Source organism: Cygnus olor, chromosome 3 (genome assembly GCF_009769625.2).
Source record: "Cygnus olor isolate bCygOlo1 chromosome 3, bCygOlo1.pri.v2, whole genome shotgun sequence".
NCBI lineage: Eukaryota > Metazoa > Chordata > Aves > Anseriformes > Anatidae > Cygnus > Cygnus olor.
This window is the reverse complement of record NC_049171.1, coordinates 55,035,516-55,052,354: the sequence shown is the minus strand read 5'-3', so window position 1 is coordinate 55,052,354 and position 16,839 is coordinate 55,035,516. Positions and strand designations below refer to the sequence as shown.

The window sequence follows — 16,839 nt, the reverse complement described above, 5'->3', positions numbered from 1 at the left end:
GGACCGAGGGTCCCAGTGAAGCTTGGAGCCCCTGAGAGATGCCCTTCGTCGAGAGGAGCCTCGCCTCCCAGCCCTCTCTTCGTGAGGATGCGAGCCTGGGTTTAAAATAGAGCAGCCCCTCTATTTTTTGCCTCGTATCGGAGGCTGCGTGACTTAAATTTGCGTGGTGTTGCAACGGGCAAAAATATCCTGATTTTTGAGCATCAGTGAGGAAAGATGCCTTTTTCATGCAGGAAAGTTTGCTCCTGGAGTCTGATTTCGGGAAAAGTTCCCGCTGAGGAGCATCTGACCTTTGTCCGAGAGACTGGACCTTCCTGATGCAAATGTGCCTGAAAATCTAGCTTACACCAAAGACAGAGGAAGCACAGGGAAGCCTACAACCTGTACCTCCTCCTCCTTCCTATAGGAAGTGCAGCTCTTTGATACTGCATTGGGCTTCTTTCCCGAGATGACATAGCTAAAGCACACGGGCTGAATTATTGAAAAGGCATCGAGGTCACTGATCCTTACAGAGAGTGTATGTGGGAATTACACCAGTGGGAAGCATAGCTGGTGTTCTAAGACAAGTAAAGATACTCATAAAAGCATTTAAATGATACCCCGTATTTTTTGCAGACCTTCATCAGATGACAAAGATGACCTCAGCAGCAGGTGGGAGTCCTCAGCCATGAGCATGTGCTGGGTGTGTGGCCATGCAGTGAGCAGTAGTCATCAGGTGGCAAAATTGTTATTTTTTCAGGGACTTAAGGGACCTTTTGTTTTTACACGGTTTTGTATTGTTTAACAGTTCTTCACCAGATCTCTTTCTTTGTGCCAAGTCAAGTTTTCCCTGTTACTTCATAGCAGCCTGGTGTCAAAATGTCTGCAGCACGGACAGATGGGAGGACAGACAGAAACACCAGCTGTTACTCAGCTGGGTACCAAATTTCCAATGGCATGGCCTAAAGCAGAAAGTGTTGGCAGGACCAGTTTTTGAGTGCCCAGTGATCATGGCCCAGATTTATTCTATGTAAATTGCACCATGTTCTTCAGGATGCCTTACTAGAGAGGAATATGCACATTCTAGCTGAGGGATGAATCACTCTAAAAATTCTTATATTTCTATGCTAAATGCACTTAAAGTAGATTCCTTACACAGATGTGATTCATCTGGGTTGATAACTTTTTCTTAGAGCAGTTATTGCTCCAGAAATGGTTCGTGCCTTTTTTTTTTTTTTTTTTGGTGGCATTTTTTATCATTGTTAAATCTTTCTTTTCTTTTGCTCTTGCTATCTAACTATATATTATTTATATATTCTTCAGGAGAGACCCTTTGAGAATAGTTGTTTCCATCACCCATAGGGAACCACCAACCAGACTTTTCCTGTCATCATTTCCCATTTCTGATGCTACTGCTCTGCCATTTCCACTGCAACCAAGATAACAGAAGAGATGGTCATGTGACAAGTGCATCAAATACACTCAGTGCAAGGTGAGCTGCAGGCTTTCACAGACTTCCCCAAAAAAAGTTCATGATATATCCTACGACCTCCAGTAACACATTCTTAATTTGCTTTATTTCTCTTTTACAAATAGAAACACACATATAATAGCTTTCTCACGTGTTCCAGTGCATAGATGCACTGAACAAGGCAAAAACTGAGCTGGCCAAAATTAAAATATTAACAATTTTGAAACTACAGAAAAGGCTAATTCTAAAGATTTTTGTTTCAATTTGATCAAGAAACTACATCGAATTTTATCTGAAAATTCATTTGCGGTATCAGTCTATTTTTTCATTTTCCCTCTTCTTGACCAAATTTAATTCGTTCCCTCTTCTCCTCACCCTCTCTTAAATAAAATAAAAAAAAAAAAAAAAGCACAAAAATACCATAGGGAAGAGTGTGAAGAAAGAGGATTAAAAAAAAATTTGGAAGCCAAACATGTTAATTAATTTCATTTAAATATATATGTATATATATATGTATAAGCTTCCTTTCGAAAGCAAGGTTCGGTCTCTATGAAAATTGATTTAATAATTTAAAAAATTCTAGCCAATACTTTGCCACATTAAAATTAAATTCACCAAATATTAACAGCATTTAAAAAAAAACATTTTGCCATTAATTGTTGAATCTTAGACCAGAATGTCCTCGTCATGAAGAAAAGGGTTTACACAGTTCTTTCCTGACCTGAGTAGACTTAGAAGGATCTCATTAAGAAAAGTGGAGGCAGCAAGACAGCCTGTAGATAGAGCAAGTCAAAGAACAATATGGTCGTGTTCTACCTGAGAAACAGATGGGGCATATTAAGATAATAACATTTAAAAATATTTTGAAACCTTGTGTATAGTATAAACACATGAAAGATTTGTTTTAGGTATAAATAACGTGGTAAAAGCAATAAAAATGTTTTTGTCATCTGTAAAAAGAGTTACCAAAACATTTTAAAAATATAATGAAGAAATATGTGTTTTCCAACATGTCATCCTACCTAAGTCATGAAGGAAAAAATGGAGCTGCTAATGTGGTTAGATGCAACATACTGATGGCACAATGTAATTTATTTATTGTGCACATGCATTTTTCCCTTTATGAAACAGTAGGGGTGTCTGACTAAATCCATTATGTAAATCTAAGCAACTTTTCACTTGCACTTACAAACTATTATTTTTCCTTGATGTTTTTATAGTCACTTTTGCCTGAACTTCATACAATTAAAATCTGAGAGATTTTCAAGCACTACAATTAAGCACCTGATTTGAAAGAAAAATAAAACACAGATAAGCCACAAAGGTGTCTGTGTAGATGTTATCAGGATGCTAATTCACATTCAGAATGAAAATGTTTAAAAGCAGTAATAGACCAGGGCGTTCAGGAACAAAACTGGAATACAAGAATGAAGCTAAACAAAATAAATACTAGATGGTGGATAAGGAAAAAATGCATTAATACAAATGTTCATATCTTATTTTCTGTGGAGTGGGGCAAAAACTGGACAGCTCTTGCTTGTTGTCTTTGACTACGGTTATATTGTCCCGAACATCCTGCTCTGGGTTCAGAACAGCTGTGGATATAAGATCAAATTTCCAAGAGGGTTTGTCTCATTTCACTATGATTTAGCTGGAGAGATGAGTAATATGTTTGAAAGGATATAAAACCAGGAACATGTTTGCATCCATTCCTCTTCATCAAAATATTTACGGAGGTGTATGTTAAGTATGTCACTGAAGATTCTGAAAAGGGTTAAATATAACTTCGCACCTAAATGACAACTTAATCAAAAGCAGCTAAATTCAAAGACTACGTCCCATTTTCAGAACTGATTTAGAAACTTAATTCAAACATTTTAAGAGCATAAGAACATCTGTAGGGGGGCTGGAACAAGCATCTTCATGCCTCTACAATGGCTTAACATGGTGGCCTAAGGAACCGTATTGGAGTGTGTTAGTCTCCCAGACTCCTGAGGTATTATCTTCAATGTGAGATAATCTTTGAAGTAATTCAGTGAAGTTCCAATATGACAGCTGAGATTTAATAACTAATCTCATGCACGATTTTGTTTCGCTCTTAGTGTATAGTAAAACTTACTAGTTTAAACCTCAGTGAAAGCCATGCTACATGTAGGATTCACCTTAGATGTCACTCTGTAACTAGGTGAGTTATGGGAATGTAGCCATGTACCTTTAATTAAACATATATGTAGAAAGGATTAGGATGCTTGACCTATATAGTCCCATTATAACTGAAGAAAAGAGAACTTCTAGAACTGAGCTTTGTTGGAAATCTGTCTGCAAATTCAAAATGCTGACCAGCTGAAAAATTGGCTTCTGAAAGCAAACTTATCATCTATGTCTTTTATTCATCATCATAGGTCCCTAACAATGTAAGGATAAATAGCCCTACAGTAGACAAGGGATAGCATTAGACCTTAATCAGAGAAATATTTCAGTATGACAAGCCTACTGCAGAATCATAAAAGATAGAACTGGAAGGGATTTTAAGAGATTGCCTAGTTTATCTGTACCCCATCCTGATGGATGTTTGTCTGAATGGTGTTTAAAAACGTCCAGCAGTAGATACTCCACAGCTTCGCTAGACAGCCTGTCCCAGAGCTTCAGTATCCATGCAGTACATTTTTTCCTAATATCTAGTCTGTCTTTCACTTGCTGCAATTTAGCCCACTGCTTTTTATCTCATCTACTATAGACTGGCAGAGTAGTTTATTTTGTAGCTACATTTTCTTTATTTGGAGATTGCTACAAAGTCCCAGGTAAAATGTCTATCTTTTTTTTTTTTTTTTTTTATGCAAAATCTCTGTACTTGCAATTTATGGCATTTTAAATACTTGAGATGTACAACAGTAAGAAGGGATGGGTGTGAGCATGTTGGGGATAGTACTTTGCTGGGCTTTCCTCTTCTTTCTACTTGCCATGCCATTTTTACTACTGGAATAGACAATCTTCCAGAGGTGCAATTCTAGATTGAAAATATGAACCTGGGATTTAGAAAAGTCAGTATCCCACAAACAGGTGATAGACAAAAGTAAAAGTTTGTGTGTGTGCCACCACAAAATATCTTAATATCTGTACTGATCTGGAAAAAAAAAAAAAAAAGAGGCAACTGTAGGACTCAAGCAAGTTTGAATATTAATTTACTGTAAGTAACAAGTTATCTGGAAATGTAATGAAGTTCATTGTTATATTAATACTACATTAACTGGAAGCAAAGCAGTCAGACATATTTCATTGCTATAAAAATTTGCATATCAGAGATATGTGAGAAATAAAAGTTAATGAATTCATAACTGAGCCAATAGTTTCAGTAAGCTTAGTCAAATGATGAGTTAGGACGTTAAACATTCCAAAATTTAGGTACAGAATTAATACAAAATGTTGAAGATTGCTAAGTTTGGAATAAATGTTCATTTTATTAAAAATGGATGAATGTAGTCATAGAAAAAAAATATTCATTAAATCATTTTTATGCAAGTATGAGAAAGATATATAAGTCTGAAAGGCTACAGATAATGGTCTTTGCCTTGGATTTCTTGAAGTCAATATCCAATCTTGCATACTTAAGTAGAAGGTGATCAGTTTTCTCCTTGAATATATACCAACGCATGCACCAGATGGATGAAGGCCACCTTTGGATGCAACGTAGAATGAAGACTCTCAACTGTTTTATGTTACTGATTACCTATGCCAGAGTAACTACCAAATTCACTGCATTGGAAACCAGGTAACACTTGGTTTGGCTGCGCAAAATTAAGGTGTTTCTGAATTCAGTAAACCTCATTCTGTTCATGGCTCAGGAAGCTGAGCACTGTCCAAACTAGGATTCTTCAAATGCTAGTGGGAGAGACACTGCTGGTTGAATTCACAGCCATAAAGGTACTTCCAGAACCCCTTTGCTTAATGGGGACATGTTTTCATCTTTTTAGTAGTGATTTTGGGGAACCTCATTATGTCTGGCTGTAAAATCTCTTGGTGGATTTGCTTTTGGAGTAAGTTGTGTGTTTCACCTGACTGGGCAGACCGAAGTGATTTGTTTTCATAAAGAATGGTCTTCTGATGATGAAAATCCAGCCTTTGCAGAGTTTTCTGTCACTTATTACTCTCGCTGACTCACTTTTCTGTCTGTGTGTCTGTCTAACTATATATCATGTTTAGAGCTCATTTTCTACCAAGCAAGTAAACATTTCCTATTTGAACTATTATACCCTGTTCTCAAGCTCTCATTTCCTCATATCTCTTTACAATATTTTTTAACTCCTACTTTGTCCACATGGTCGGTTAACTCTATACCTCCTCACTGGAAATCTATTTTACTGGTTGGGTGACATGGATGCCAGCTGGTGTGCATAGCATCACCACTATGATATAGCACTTTGCAACACATCATGTCTCTTGATAAGACACACAGGAATTTTTCATTTTAATAGATCTTCTTCTTTAGGATAATTTCCCCATGATATGTGATTTCATTACCAGTTGCATAAATAGTTCTTAGTACAGTATTATTTTCAATGTTCTCTAGGCAAGCTTAACTCAGATCATGCCCACAGCAATAACAGTACATGTGACTGTCAGTTGTAAGCTGGATGCAGCTTCTGCTATTAATCACCACACTACTTCTTGCAGTGTTTAGTTCTCACATCTAGACACAATAAAAATCTTTCAGTGTTGACTTGGTTACATCCACTGATCAGCATATTACTTGGTAAAATCTATAGGTTAATTCTTCATAAACATTCATGTCGCCTTCCACACATGGCAGGCACAAAACCACATGTTCTCTGTAAAAGTTTATAATTTTCATCTGCCATAACAATATAGTACTTTCCAGAAATTTTCTCAGATATATCCATTCTAAACCAATAAGTCAGAATTTATATCATTTTGAATGACTGAGTTTGTGAATTTGGTTTGATTCTGCCAGTCACTTTGAAATATCAGAAATCACCTGAAAGCAAAGCAATTGAATAAAGCTGAGGTCAGCCTGTTTTCCTAAGGCAGCATGTTCAGCTTGTTCAGCAAAATGTGCTGGTACTCCAACACAGTACAAACACTTACGTGGCAAAGTAAAGTATACTAATATGAACTGTGCTTGGTGATATAACAATTTCATTAGGATTTTCCAGTTTACTTCCTTTCTTTGAAAACTTGGGACATCATCCCTATATTTCATGATATTCTGAGAATATTATGAAACATGAAGAAGCTTGTTGCCTCTCAGTCTTGCCTCTAGTCTTTTTTCTTTTTTTTTTCTTTTCAATTAAAGAATTCAGGCTGTTTGAGAGCTTCATCTATTTACTCAGTCAAAAACAGAGTGCACTCAAAAGATATCGTGTAGCAACATTGTTTTCTGCTGTAACTTGTTTCAAAATAAATGGAGCCATTGAAAATTATTAAACCAAAAGGGGAAGTGAGGTGGCCTTGTTTTCTAAACTTACACAGGGAAAGCTTGTTTTCACAACTTCTTGCAGATGGCAACAGTAACAGGGAAGTGAAGTTCAGTCTTCTTTGAAAGCGATGATGGAAACAGCTTAACACTACCAAATGTTAACACTATCAAATGTTGACACATGTTGGTCAAGGAGGATCAGGTTAGTGATCAGGTTAGTGCTCAAAACACCCACAAATCCATGGGCCCCAATGGGATACAACTACGAGTGCTGAGAGCTGGCGGATGTTATTGCTAGGCCTCTCCATCATCTCAGTAAGGTGACAGAGAACAGGGGAGGTGCCTGAGGACTGGAAGAAAGCTAATGTCACTCCAGTCTTCAAAAAGGGCAAGAAGGAAGACCCAGGAAACCACAGACCAGTCAGATTCATATCCTTCCTTGGAAAGGTGATGGAACAGCTCATCCTGGAGGTCATCTCCAAGAACATGGAGGCTAAGCAGGTGATCAGGAGTAGTCAGCATGGATTCACCCAGGGAAAATCATGGTTAATCAATCTAATAGCTTTCTGTGATGGGATGACTGCCTGGGTAGATGAGGAGAGAGCAGTGGATGTTGTCTACCCTGACTTCAGCAAGGCTTTTGACCCTGTTTCCCATAACATCCTCATAGGTAGGCGCAGGAAGTGTGGATTAATTGTGTGGACAGTGAGGTGGATCGTGAACTGGCTGAATGGCAGAGCTCAGTGTTGTGATCAGCAGTGCAGTTTAGTTGGAGGACTGTAGCTAGCAGTGACTGACCCTCAGGGGTCAGTACCGGGTCCAGTCCTGTTCAATTTATTCATCAATGACCTGGATGAACTAAACAACCAGCAAAGAATCATGGGTTCTATGTCTAAACTTCCTTCACAAAGACATTGCAGAGAAGATGGGGGAGCAAAGGAGAAGAGGTGAGGCATGCACTGAGGCACACAGCAATGCTGATAGCAGCAAAGGGAATCCTGCTTGTTGCACTTAGCCTATTCAAGAAGAAACTCCAGCATCTGCTGTGAGTTGTTCTTGGTAAACAACTGGGCAGAAGAGATGCACTTTCAAACAGATGAAAATACCAGAGAACTGAGCATACTCTGTGCTGAAGAGAAGAAATTGAGAGCTCATGTCCCTGTCAACAGATCATAAATGCAGGGGGAAAAAAATGGAATAAAGAGGTAACACCCTGGTGTGACCAGGGCTCAGTAGGTCTTGCTCTCACCAGTCCTTTTTATGTTAGCAATAGTGGGGCATGTGGGCACTTCATGGGGACCCTTCACACTGGGAAGGTACCTTCCTAACTTCTCCTTCAGTCTGGCCAAGTTTACCAGCTGAGCCTAGAAAGGCCCTGTAGCTCCTGTAAATGAAAGTAGCACATGCACTGTGTTTGACGAGTCTCTTTTACAGCAAAAAGCCCCCCAAAGCCCCTTTTCACCTGTAAAGATCTTTTGAACACCAACATTCCCCTCTGGCCTTTAGCTCTCAGCATCTGTCAGTGAATTATCTTATTGAGGTGATTGCATCAAACCTAAACAAGCTTACATGTTTCTACACACAGTTCAAGGAAAAATGTCATGCAGACATGAAGTCTTGATCCACAAAGTCAGGGGACTTTTCATATTGCCCTTGAGAAGTGAGGGAACTCACTTAGTTCTCCAGCTTCTGCAAGAAAGGGAGAATACTTCTTGCAACAAAGGTCAGCGTAGACTAACACAGCAGTCCCTCTGGCCTTAAAAATATATATGAATCTATAAAGCTTAATGTCTGTGAAAAGGTTAACTGCCTCACTGTTAATAGTGAAATAAAAGGAAGCAATGACATACCACAGTGCTGACTAAGGAACCTCCTGCCAATGAATTACTAAAATTCAGAGAAAGGCAAAACCTACATCATCAGATGAAACAGATGTGTTTTCAAGGTCTGAACATTTTGTCAGAAATCCATAGAAATTGAAGCTGAATTTATAGAAAATACATTTGATGAAGGAGCAGCTGTACTTCTGCAGGTTCTCTGCCTTTCAGGATAAATGCTTTTCAAAATCAGAGGTATCTTGTAAAAAGACACCCTTTGTTACTGGACAGAAATCATTTGATACTCCAGCACCACAGAAGTGTTAAGTAAATCTTTGAAAACTAAGTAAATCTAGGTCCAAATGCTATGAGGTTTTAAACTGTTAGGACCACAAAAAATGAGTCCAGAAAATACCTGAGTCTGTTGCAAGAGAACTTTACAGAATGAATTCTGAAAGCGTATTTTGCATTAACACTTCCTCTGACTTTCACCATATGGTTTCATAGTCCATGAGATAGAGGTAAATTTTAATTCAGCAGAAAAGCATTCAGCTTTTTGTCTGCCACAAATGCTAATGAGAATCTTTTGGCTAAAACTCTTCCCACTAATCTGAAAGTTTAAATTTAAAAGTCAAAGTGATACCATGGCATTTGAAGACAATGAAATAAATTCTCAGGGCACTATTTATTCAGCCACTGAAAATCTAGTTGTGGAGCCTCAGAAGTCCTCCCAATTACATTTATTATCATTTATGAAGAACAGAAAACTACACTGGCTGTTAAAATAGCAAGAATCCAGCCAGACTCTCTTGCAATTTACTCTTGAAATAACCACAAAATCAAACTGAGGCCAAAAAAAAAAAAAAAAAAAAAAAAAAAAAAAAAGACTGATTCAGGAGTAAAATTCTAATCTTCGGTAAGATACAGGTGTGGTTTGCACCAGTTACTGCCTTCTAAGTTTGTTTCTACCATGAAGCAATGGTAATATATATATGTGTTATATATATATATATATGCATATAAAAGAAAAGAGACAAGAAATCCAACGATTTTGCACACATACAAGTGAAAAAGAAAAAAAAAAAAAAGAATATGTGGACACCATGTAAAATGGGTTTGAGAATTTATTTATTTATTTATTTTTTTATCAAAAGCATTAGCTGATCCTCCAAAACAGTCTGAGAAACATTGTTGTATAGCCAAGGGTGACACACAAGTCTTCTTACTCTCAGGAGCTGAATGTCTCTTGTAAGTCAAAAGTCTTTGGCCACTTATCTGGTTCTAAAGGATTTTTTAAAATAGGCCTCAGAAGAGTTGTGAAAGAGTAATTGTTTGCTCTCTGAGAAACAGTTATTTTATGACAGGTAGCTCCCATGTTGTGTCATTCAATTCACAACAACCCTCCTATCACAAGCTGGCTGATCCAAAAGGACTGGAACGAGAAACGCGATAGCATATTTTCTACTACTTTTTTGTGACACTCTCCTACAGAGTCTGTCCAGGCACAGATTTAATGCTGTTTTCTTCATATATTTGCAGCAACAAATTGTTTGTCTTTCACAACCCTTATGAAAGTTACAAAAATATAATATGCTTAAAGAGACTTTACCAATATTTTTATTGTATGGCCAGCTGCCATATTAAAAATGGAAACATTTCCTGAATAGTCAAGAAAGAAAAGTAGATAATTGGATTTTCTTCTGCTTGTCAGGAACATACCACTCAACACCAGGCACTGAATGGAAGAGATACCACTGCTTAGTAAGTCATGGTAATTCAACAGCTGACCTAAAAGGCTGTTGGACTGTGAACAATAGGTATCTGCTAAGGATTTCTCACTGCTCCTGATTATATTACCAAAGCCTTGTTTAGAAAAAGTCACAAACATTCAGCAGGATCAAACACTTCCTTCTGTTGTCTGGATTTATGTCCATGTAACTCCACCAGCCTTAAAAATTTATCCCTGATTTACAGTAGTAAGAGATAAGAATCAAGCCAAAGATGTCTTAAATTAAATATTTGCCATATCATGTGGTTATTCCAAATTGAATCTAAGAAAACCCAATATGTTCTGCTTGAGCATAAATACAGATTAAAGACAATCCACTATACGTTCTTCTTGAAAACTGACACAAAGGAAGATGAGCTGCAATAACTGGAGGTCTAAGATAGTAAGTACATGGTGGACAGTGCTGAAAATTATTCCTTCATTAGTCAGGCAAAGTAAATCTTGTTCTATCCACTAACATTTTTGTTCTAAGGGAGCAGATCCTTTTGCTAAATTTTGGATATCTAAACAAATTTCCTGGTTTAAGGAAAAAAAAAAAAAAAAAAAAAGCAATGTCCATTATCGAACAATCTTGTAATGAAGATGGAAATGAAGTACTTGAAATTATTTTTTTCCATTATTTGTATTCTGTTCATTTAAAAATAGACTATTTTTAAATTTTCTTTTTAATAGTCTCTTTAATGTTTTTCATCAGAAGTTTGATTCTGAAATGCATTGCTTTCTTCTTTTATATTTCCTCTTATTCTTTCCCATATTTTTATCCTATACTTTTTATTCTCTATCCCTGTCTATCATCTCTACCCCTTGCCATCATCTCATCATGGTTTTTTTTGTTTTGTTTTGGTTTTTTTGGTCAGTTGGAGTGAGAGCTGGAACAGGAAAAGTAGGAATGAAGGTGAAGGAAAATGAAAAGAATAAGAAAAGGAAAATGAAAAAGAAAAAGCTAATGCATGAGACAACTTTATATTGTAAGTCGTTAGGGAAAATATATATATATATATTTAATACCTATTATTCTGAAAAGTTTGGCCAGCTGTATTTTCTGGGGTCATTTAAGTCTCTTTTCTTTGCTACATATGACACTATACTGGGTATCAAACTACCAACTGCAAAGGACGATAAGTGCTAGATTAGGAAAACAGGGAAGATCTGGCTGGCAGTTGGCTAGGCCATGGGGCCCATTCCCTTCTTGGCAGCATATCCCAGTGCAGCCTACACCTTGAACAAGGATTGTCTACTTCTGACAACTGTCATAACTGCAACAGCTATACTGAAGTCAGCAGCTGTGAGGAACTTGCCCATAGATAACTGTAGCCAGTGTCCTAGCTCCCCAGGCACCTGAGCATCAGCTAGTGTGGATTGCACCATTTGCATTCAGACAGCTCAAAAGCCAAGTACTCCAAATGTCTCCTTTACAAAGCAACCAGCTACTTCTCAAAAGACCATGCTGAGACTTTGCAGGGAATCTGAGAGTTGTGTCACTTCTCTCTTTCCTCCTTTGTGCAGTTCCCTGCAAAGGCATAAACCATTAAATGTAATATTAACATTAAAGATAAAACTATTAAATAAGCATATCACATTATTTGCACTGAAAATATACGCCTGCTATTGATTACTTAGAAAAGCCTCCATTTAAGAATGCCATGGTCACTCCAGCCACCTTCTGACTGCCAGGATTTGTTAGCTCATCTTACAAGGTAGGGACTATGTTTTCCCCAGTTTTACTTTGAATCCGTATCTCCAGTACTGCAAGTTATTCATATGACAAGTTTGTTCAAGTGAACTTTATTTGCCATTGAAGTGTTGAAAATAAACTCACAGATGTTTGAAAAATTAAACTTGACCTTTCAAACCTGGGGAATGTCATACTTCATTTGACAACTCCTTCCCATGCAAGCTCCAACTAATGAAGAAGTGAAAGCAGAAGTTACATCAACTAATAAAAAATTGAATATTTATCATCATTTTGTTTATTAACATCTATCATTATCTCACTTATTTTGTCTCTATGACATGCGCATACACAGCTGACATCAGCATATGTAGCAAATGGCAGTGAAGGCAAATATCCACAAGACAAACATCAGATTGAGTGGATAAAGATGCAGAACATCAACTCTCTATTTCTGAAGTGGAGAGTCTCCATTTTAGAAGAACCAATCAGAATGGTAAAAATTAAAAGGGATGGATTAACCACGTGCTGCAGTTTGATTCAGTTTTTATCAAAGTCAGTGTTCTGCTTTTCCATAGCAACCCATTATCACAGTGTGCTTATCCGCATTTCTCTTGAACATTACTGTTTGGACTTAATTGGCAATACAACTGAATGGTCAGGGTTAGTGACATCAGCAAACATTTTCTTAAGAAAAACTACATAAAGCAGGATCGGATCAGTAACAGTAGAAACGATATCACAGCAGTAACTGCAAAAGTTTCTTTTATTGTTCTATAACAACACATATTTAAGCTCAGAGGCATCTATCCAGCTTTACTGAATTTATGTTTCCAATACAAAAGACTTCAGAATATCCCTTGTCTCCTTAATGGTATGTGTTATTCATTAATGTTTTATATTGATCCTTTACAAAAGCACATCAGTAAGTTGTTTTTACACAAAAGTCTCATGATGAAAGCCAGTGTCAAATTTCAGTCCGCTGAAGCCAGTATAAAGGGTCTAATAGATTTCAGTGGACACTGCATCATATCCTAAATGCCAATAACTCTTCAGAATAGCTATGAAAACACTTGAAAACCAATTCAACATATCAAGACTAAAGGAGCTAACAGGCCATTTTCCCACAATTCCTATTTTCAGTTTATACAGTGCTGGGAGGTCATGGGATAGACTTGACACTTGGCATTTTCTTTTCCTTCTCTGTGTCTTTGCAGAATTATGCCTGACACCCTCAGGCTGTCTCTGAGGTGTGTATGGAGGGCAGAACAGAATAAATGCACAGGGAAAAAAAGAAAGGTGATTCCAGCAGAGGACAGTCTCCTGTTCGTCTGTCAGAAGAATTTGTGTGTTGAGTACTTTTGCCACCATTCTTGTCAGTTTCAGGTTAGCATCTTGGGAGTTTACAGAAGTCCTTGTCAAAATAATACAAGCAGAATTATAGAAAGAGAAATGAAGGAGACATCACAAAAAGGGAGACTTAAGTTTAATTGTGAAACTGCGCTTTTCCATTTAGAGAATTTTTTCTGCCAGCCAGTTGCAAGGTGACACTTGACTCTTGCTGGTGTCCTTTAGCACAGCCAGATTACAGAAAAACAGGAAAACTGAGGTAGGTGAATTTCAAAGCCACAAAGGAGGAGTTGGGCTTTTCCTCTGTGCAAGGTAACTAACGTTCTTTGGAAAATCTTCCCAACAAGGATACAGTCCAGTTAGGACTTTTTTTCCAGTTGTCTGGGTAAGTCTAGGGAAGACACTCTCCCTCCCAGGAATGTGGTTTTGTGCATACAATTAAAACTACAAATTACAAGCATATGTTGATCAGAGGTGATCATCTTAAACGAATCATCTTAAAGAACCAGAAGGGAATAATTACCCATATGTAGGAAGGTACAAAAGGGGCATAGAAAGAAAAGGAAAGAAAATAATAATAATAATAATAATAATAAAAATAAAATATGAGAAGATTTTTAGAACAGAAAATAAAATATGGGTTGAGAGCACTAGAAATGCTTCCTGACAAAAAGTGAAATGGTGAGCTCCTTGAAACCCTAGAGACCTGGACAAGGAAAAAAAAAAAATCAATGAGGGACTTTTTTTTTCAATCTTATCTATTTACAGACTGTATTTTAAAGTTGAGCTGTTTGTTTTTGTTTGTTTGTTTCCTTGTTTGTTTGTTTAAGGTGCTTATCTCTAAGTATCCATCTGTCATTAATTTCTCCACTACAATTCATGAAAACATTGTCCTCCTCTCTTCTCTATAGTTACATAGCATCCACATACAAATTAAAACAACAGGTTGTGTAGAAAACTATTACTACAAAATTCATCCCTGTAGATTTCATCTATTTTTTCCTGCAGCCAATCACTTAGAAAAAAATGAAACCCAAGAAACAGATAGGTCTCTTCAGGCTGTCAGCAATTATTCCATTAATCATCTATAGTCCTTGGATTATTTTTTGTAGCTCAGAAATGTTAATGCTTCATTTGCCTCTAGTTTCCGTGGTTTGGGAGCAGAAAAATGTACCTATTTCCCTCTCGACAGTTATATGATAAGTTTTCACTCATTTAAAGTAGTAAAGAAAATGTTTACAATTTGGACTTTTGTTTTGATTATCTATTTGACTCTTGTCCTATATGATGCATGAAATCTTCCTCCCTCTTCCTATTAGTGCAGGTAATTTTTATGCAAGTCCCAATATGTAGTTTATCCCAAGCTCCAGAACAACTGACAGGGAGCAAGAGAATGAATGAAAACTGTAACATCCCCCATTTGTATAGAATCCTTTGGATTTTCTCTGTAAGAACTATTTAAAACACAATGTACATAGCAAGAACAAGGGGCTAACGCAGTCAATAATCACAATTCTTAACTCTGTACTCAAGGTAAAGGGCAGACCACAAACTCTCATGTAACCGGAAAAGGTTGAATGCATGGTATATTGTAGCAACACTACCCCACATTCTTCCAAAATGTTTATTGCAAACTAGTCAATGGAGCTTTAAATTGGATTTACTTCAATTCTTTTGCAGACAACACTGGGAATACACGTTCTGTGATTTTGATCAAACTGAGACATGTTTATCCATTTGCAGTTATAACCCCCTAGGATAGGTATCATAATATATAACATTTTATATGTTTGAAGTAACTCAAGAATACCATACTAGACTGAATATCAGTGCAAGAACATAGAGAAAATAAGCCATATGCTAGCTGGTATAGTTATTTTTCTTTATCAGTGTACATGAGTAGCATTTCATTTGGAATCAAGTCCTTTTGGCAGAAGAGGTTTGAGGTCTCCTCTCACTTACTTCTTATCAGTATCAGTCAGTTTACCAAAATCAGGATATTGACATCTCTGAAATACCACTCTGAGACAGGAAGAAAGGGAATTATTGACCTTCTAGTTACTAGAAATGGCATGGTAAACATTGTCTCTGTCTACATTTCCATTTTAAATGTCTATGACTTGTTAGGGAGGTGAACACAAGTCGTTAGCTATGTCCTCCTCTAGGAAGTTCAAGAAATTTATAGATAATAAATTCATGGAGCTCTGCTTAGGGAGGGGTGATGAGCCAGCTAATAGTTTATATGAGTTAGGATTGGTAGACAGACCAGCAAGGGTAAGGATGGGGTGGGTGTCTGCTACAGACCTGTATCAATAAAAGTGATCATGAAGTAGGTGCAGTCTTCAGACAACTGAAAGAAGCCCTGTGTTTGCAGGCCCTGGTCCTCACGGGGGATTTTAACTACCCTGATGTCTGGTGGAAGGACAACACAGCAGGGCACAAACAATCCTGGAAGTTTCTGGAGTGCATTGATGACAACTCCCTAACACAGGCAACTGAGGACATAATGAGGAAAACAACTCTGCTGAACCTCATGTCTGCAAAGAGGAAGAACTGATTGGAGATGTGAAGGTCAGGGGAAGCTTGTTATAGTAAAACTAGGTAGCTGGCCATGGCCCTGATCAAGGTGATCTTGCTGTCCCTGCTCTGAGCCAGAGGTCTAGACTAGCTGATCTCCAGAAGTCTTTTCCAACCCCAGTGATTCTGTGATCTTTAGCCTTAGGATAACACTTCTCCCAAGCTCTCTTTCCTATAAAATTCTGGGAACTATCTAAAACACAACATGTACTGTTCCAGTCCTGTCTTGAAAATTACAGGGATAATTCTCAGGAGTTATTTCAACATTTGTAAAATGTAGTTTAATCTGTCAATGACAGTATATTTTATAGGTCTGTCAGAATAAATGTAGTCAAATATGTTGTCTTAATAACTCCAATAAAAACCTCCACAAAACCAAATATGACCAGAGAAGAAAATCAGACAGTAACCAACAGTTCTAAAGGATTCAAGGAAATAAAGACATCATCTGATCCAGTCTGAAATCTCATTATGTTAGGAAATCTCAGAAGATACTCAAATATCATTAAAAATGAGACAGCTTGCTTGTTGAAATCTACAGATCATATTCTTTCATACATAGGTTTTTATTCTTGTTCATGTGACTCTAGTAGGCAAGTGTAATTTCTACCTATGATTATTCTCACATCACCCAGAGACATTATGTTAGTGAGCACAAAATTGGAGACATTCTTTACATACTACTGAGATAACAAACTTTCCTTAGTTCAATCTTATTTCCCTGTAGGTTACCCTCGGCCTGCATCCATC

General features: G+C 37.3%; 1 long non-coding RNA gene across 2 annotated transcripts; it reads left to right on the top strand.

Annotated features, from left to right (window-relative positions):
* The first annotated feature begins 375 nt into the window (after positions 1 to 375).
* LOC121067433 lies at positions 376 to 16,545 on the top strand. 2 transcript variants are annotated; one of them, XR_005818287.1, is made up of 3 exons: positions 376 to 651; positions 1,303 to 1,471; positions 15,887 to 16,545. It is a non-coding gene; the product is annotated as an uncharacterized LOC121067433 (long non-coding RNA). The 2 variants fall into 2 exon arrangements; XR_005818288.1 differs by lacking the exon at positions 376 to 651 and having other exon boundaries at positions 825 to 1,471.
* Positions 16,546 to 16,839: the final 294 nt, after the last annotated feature.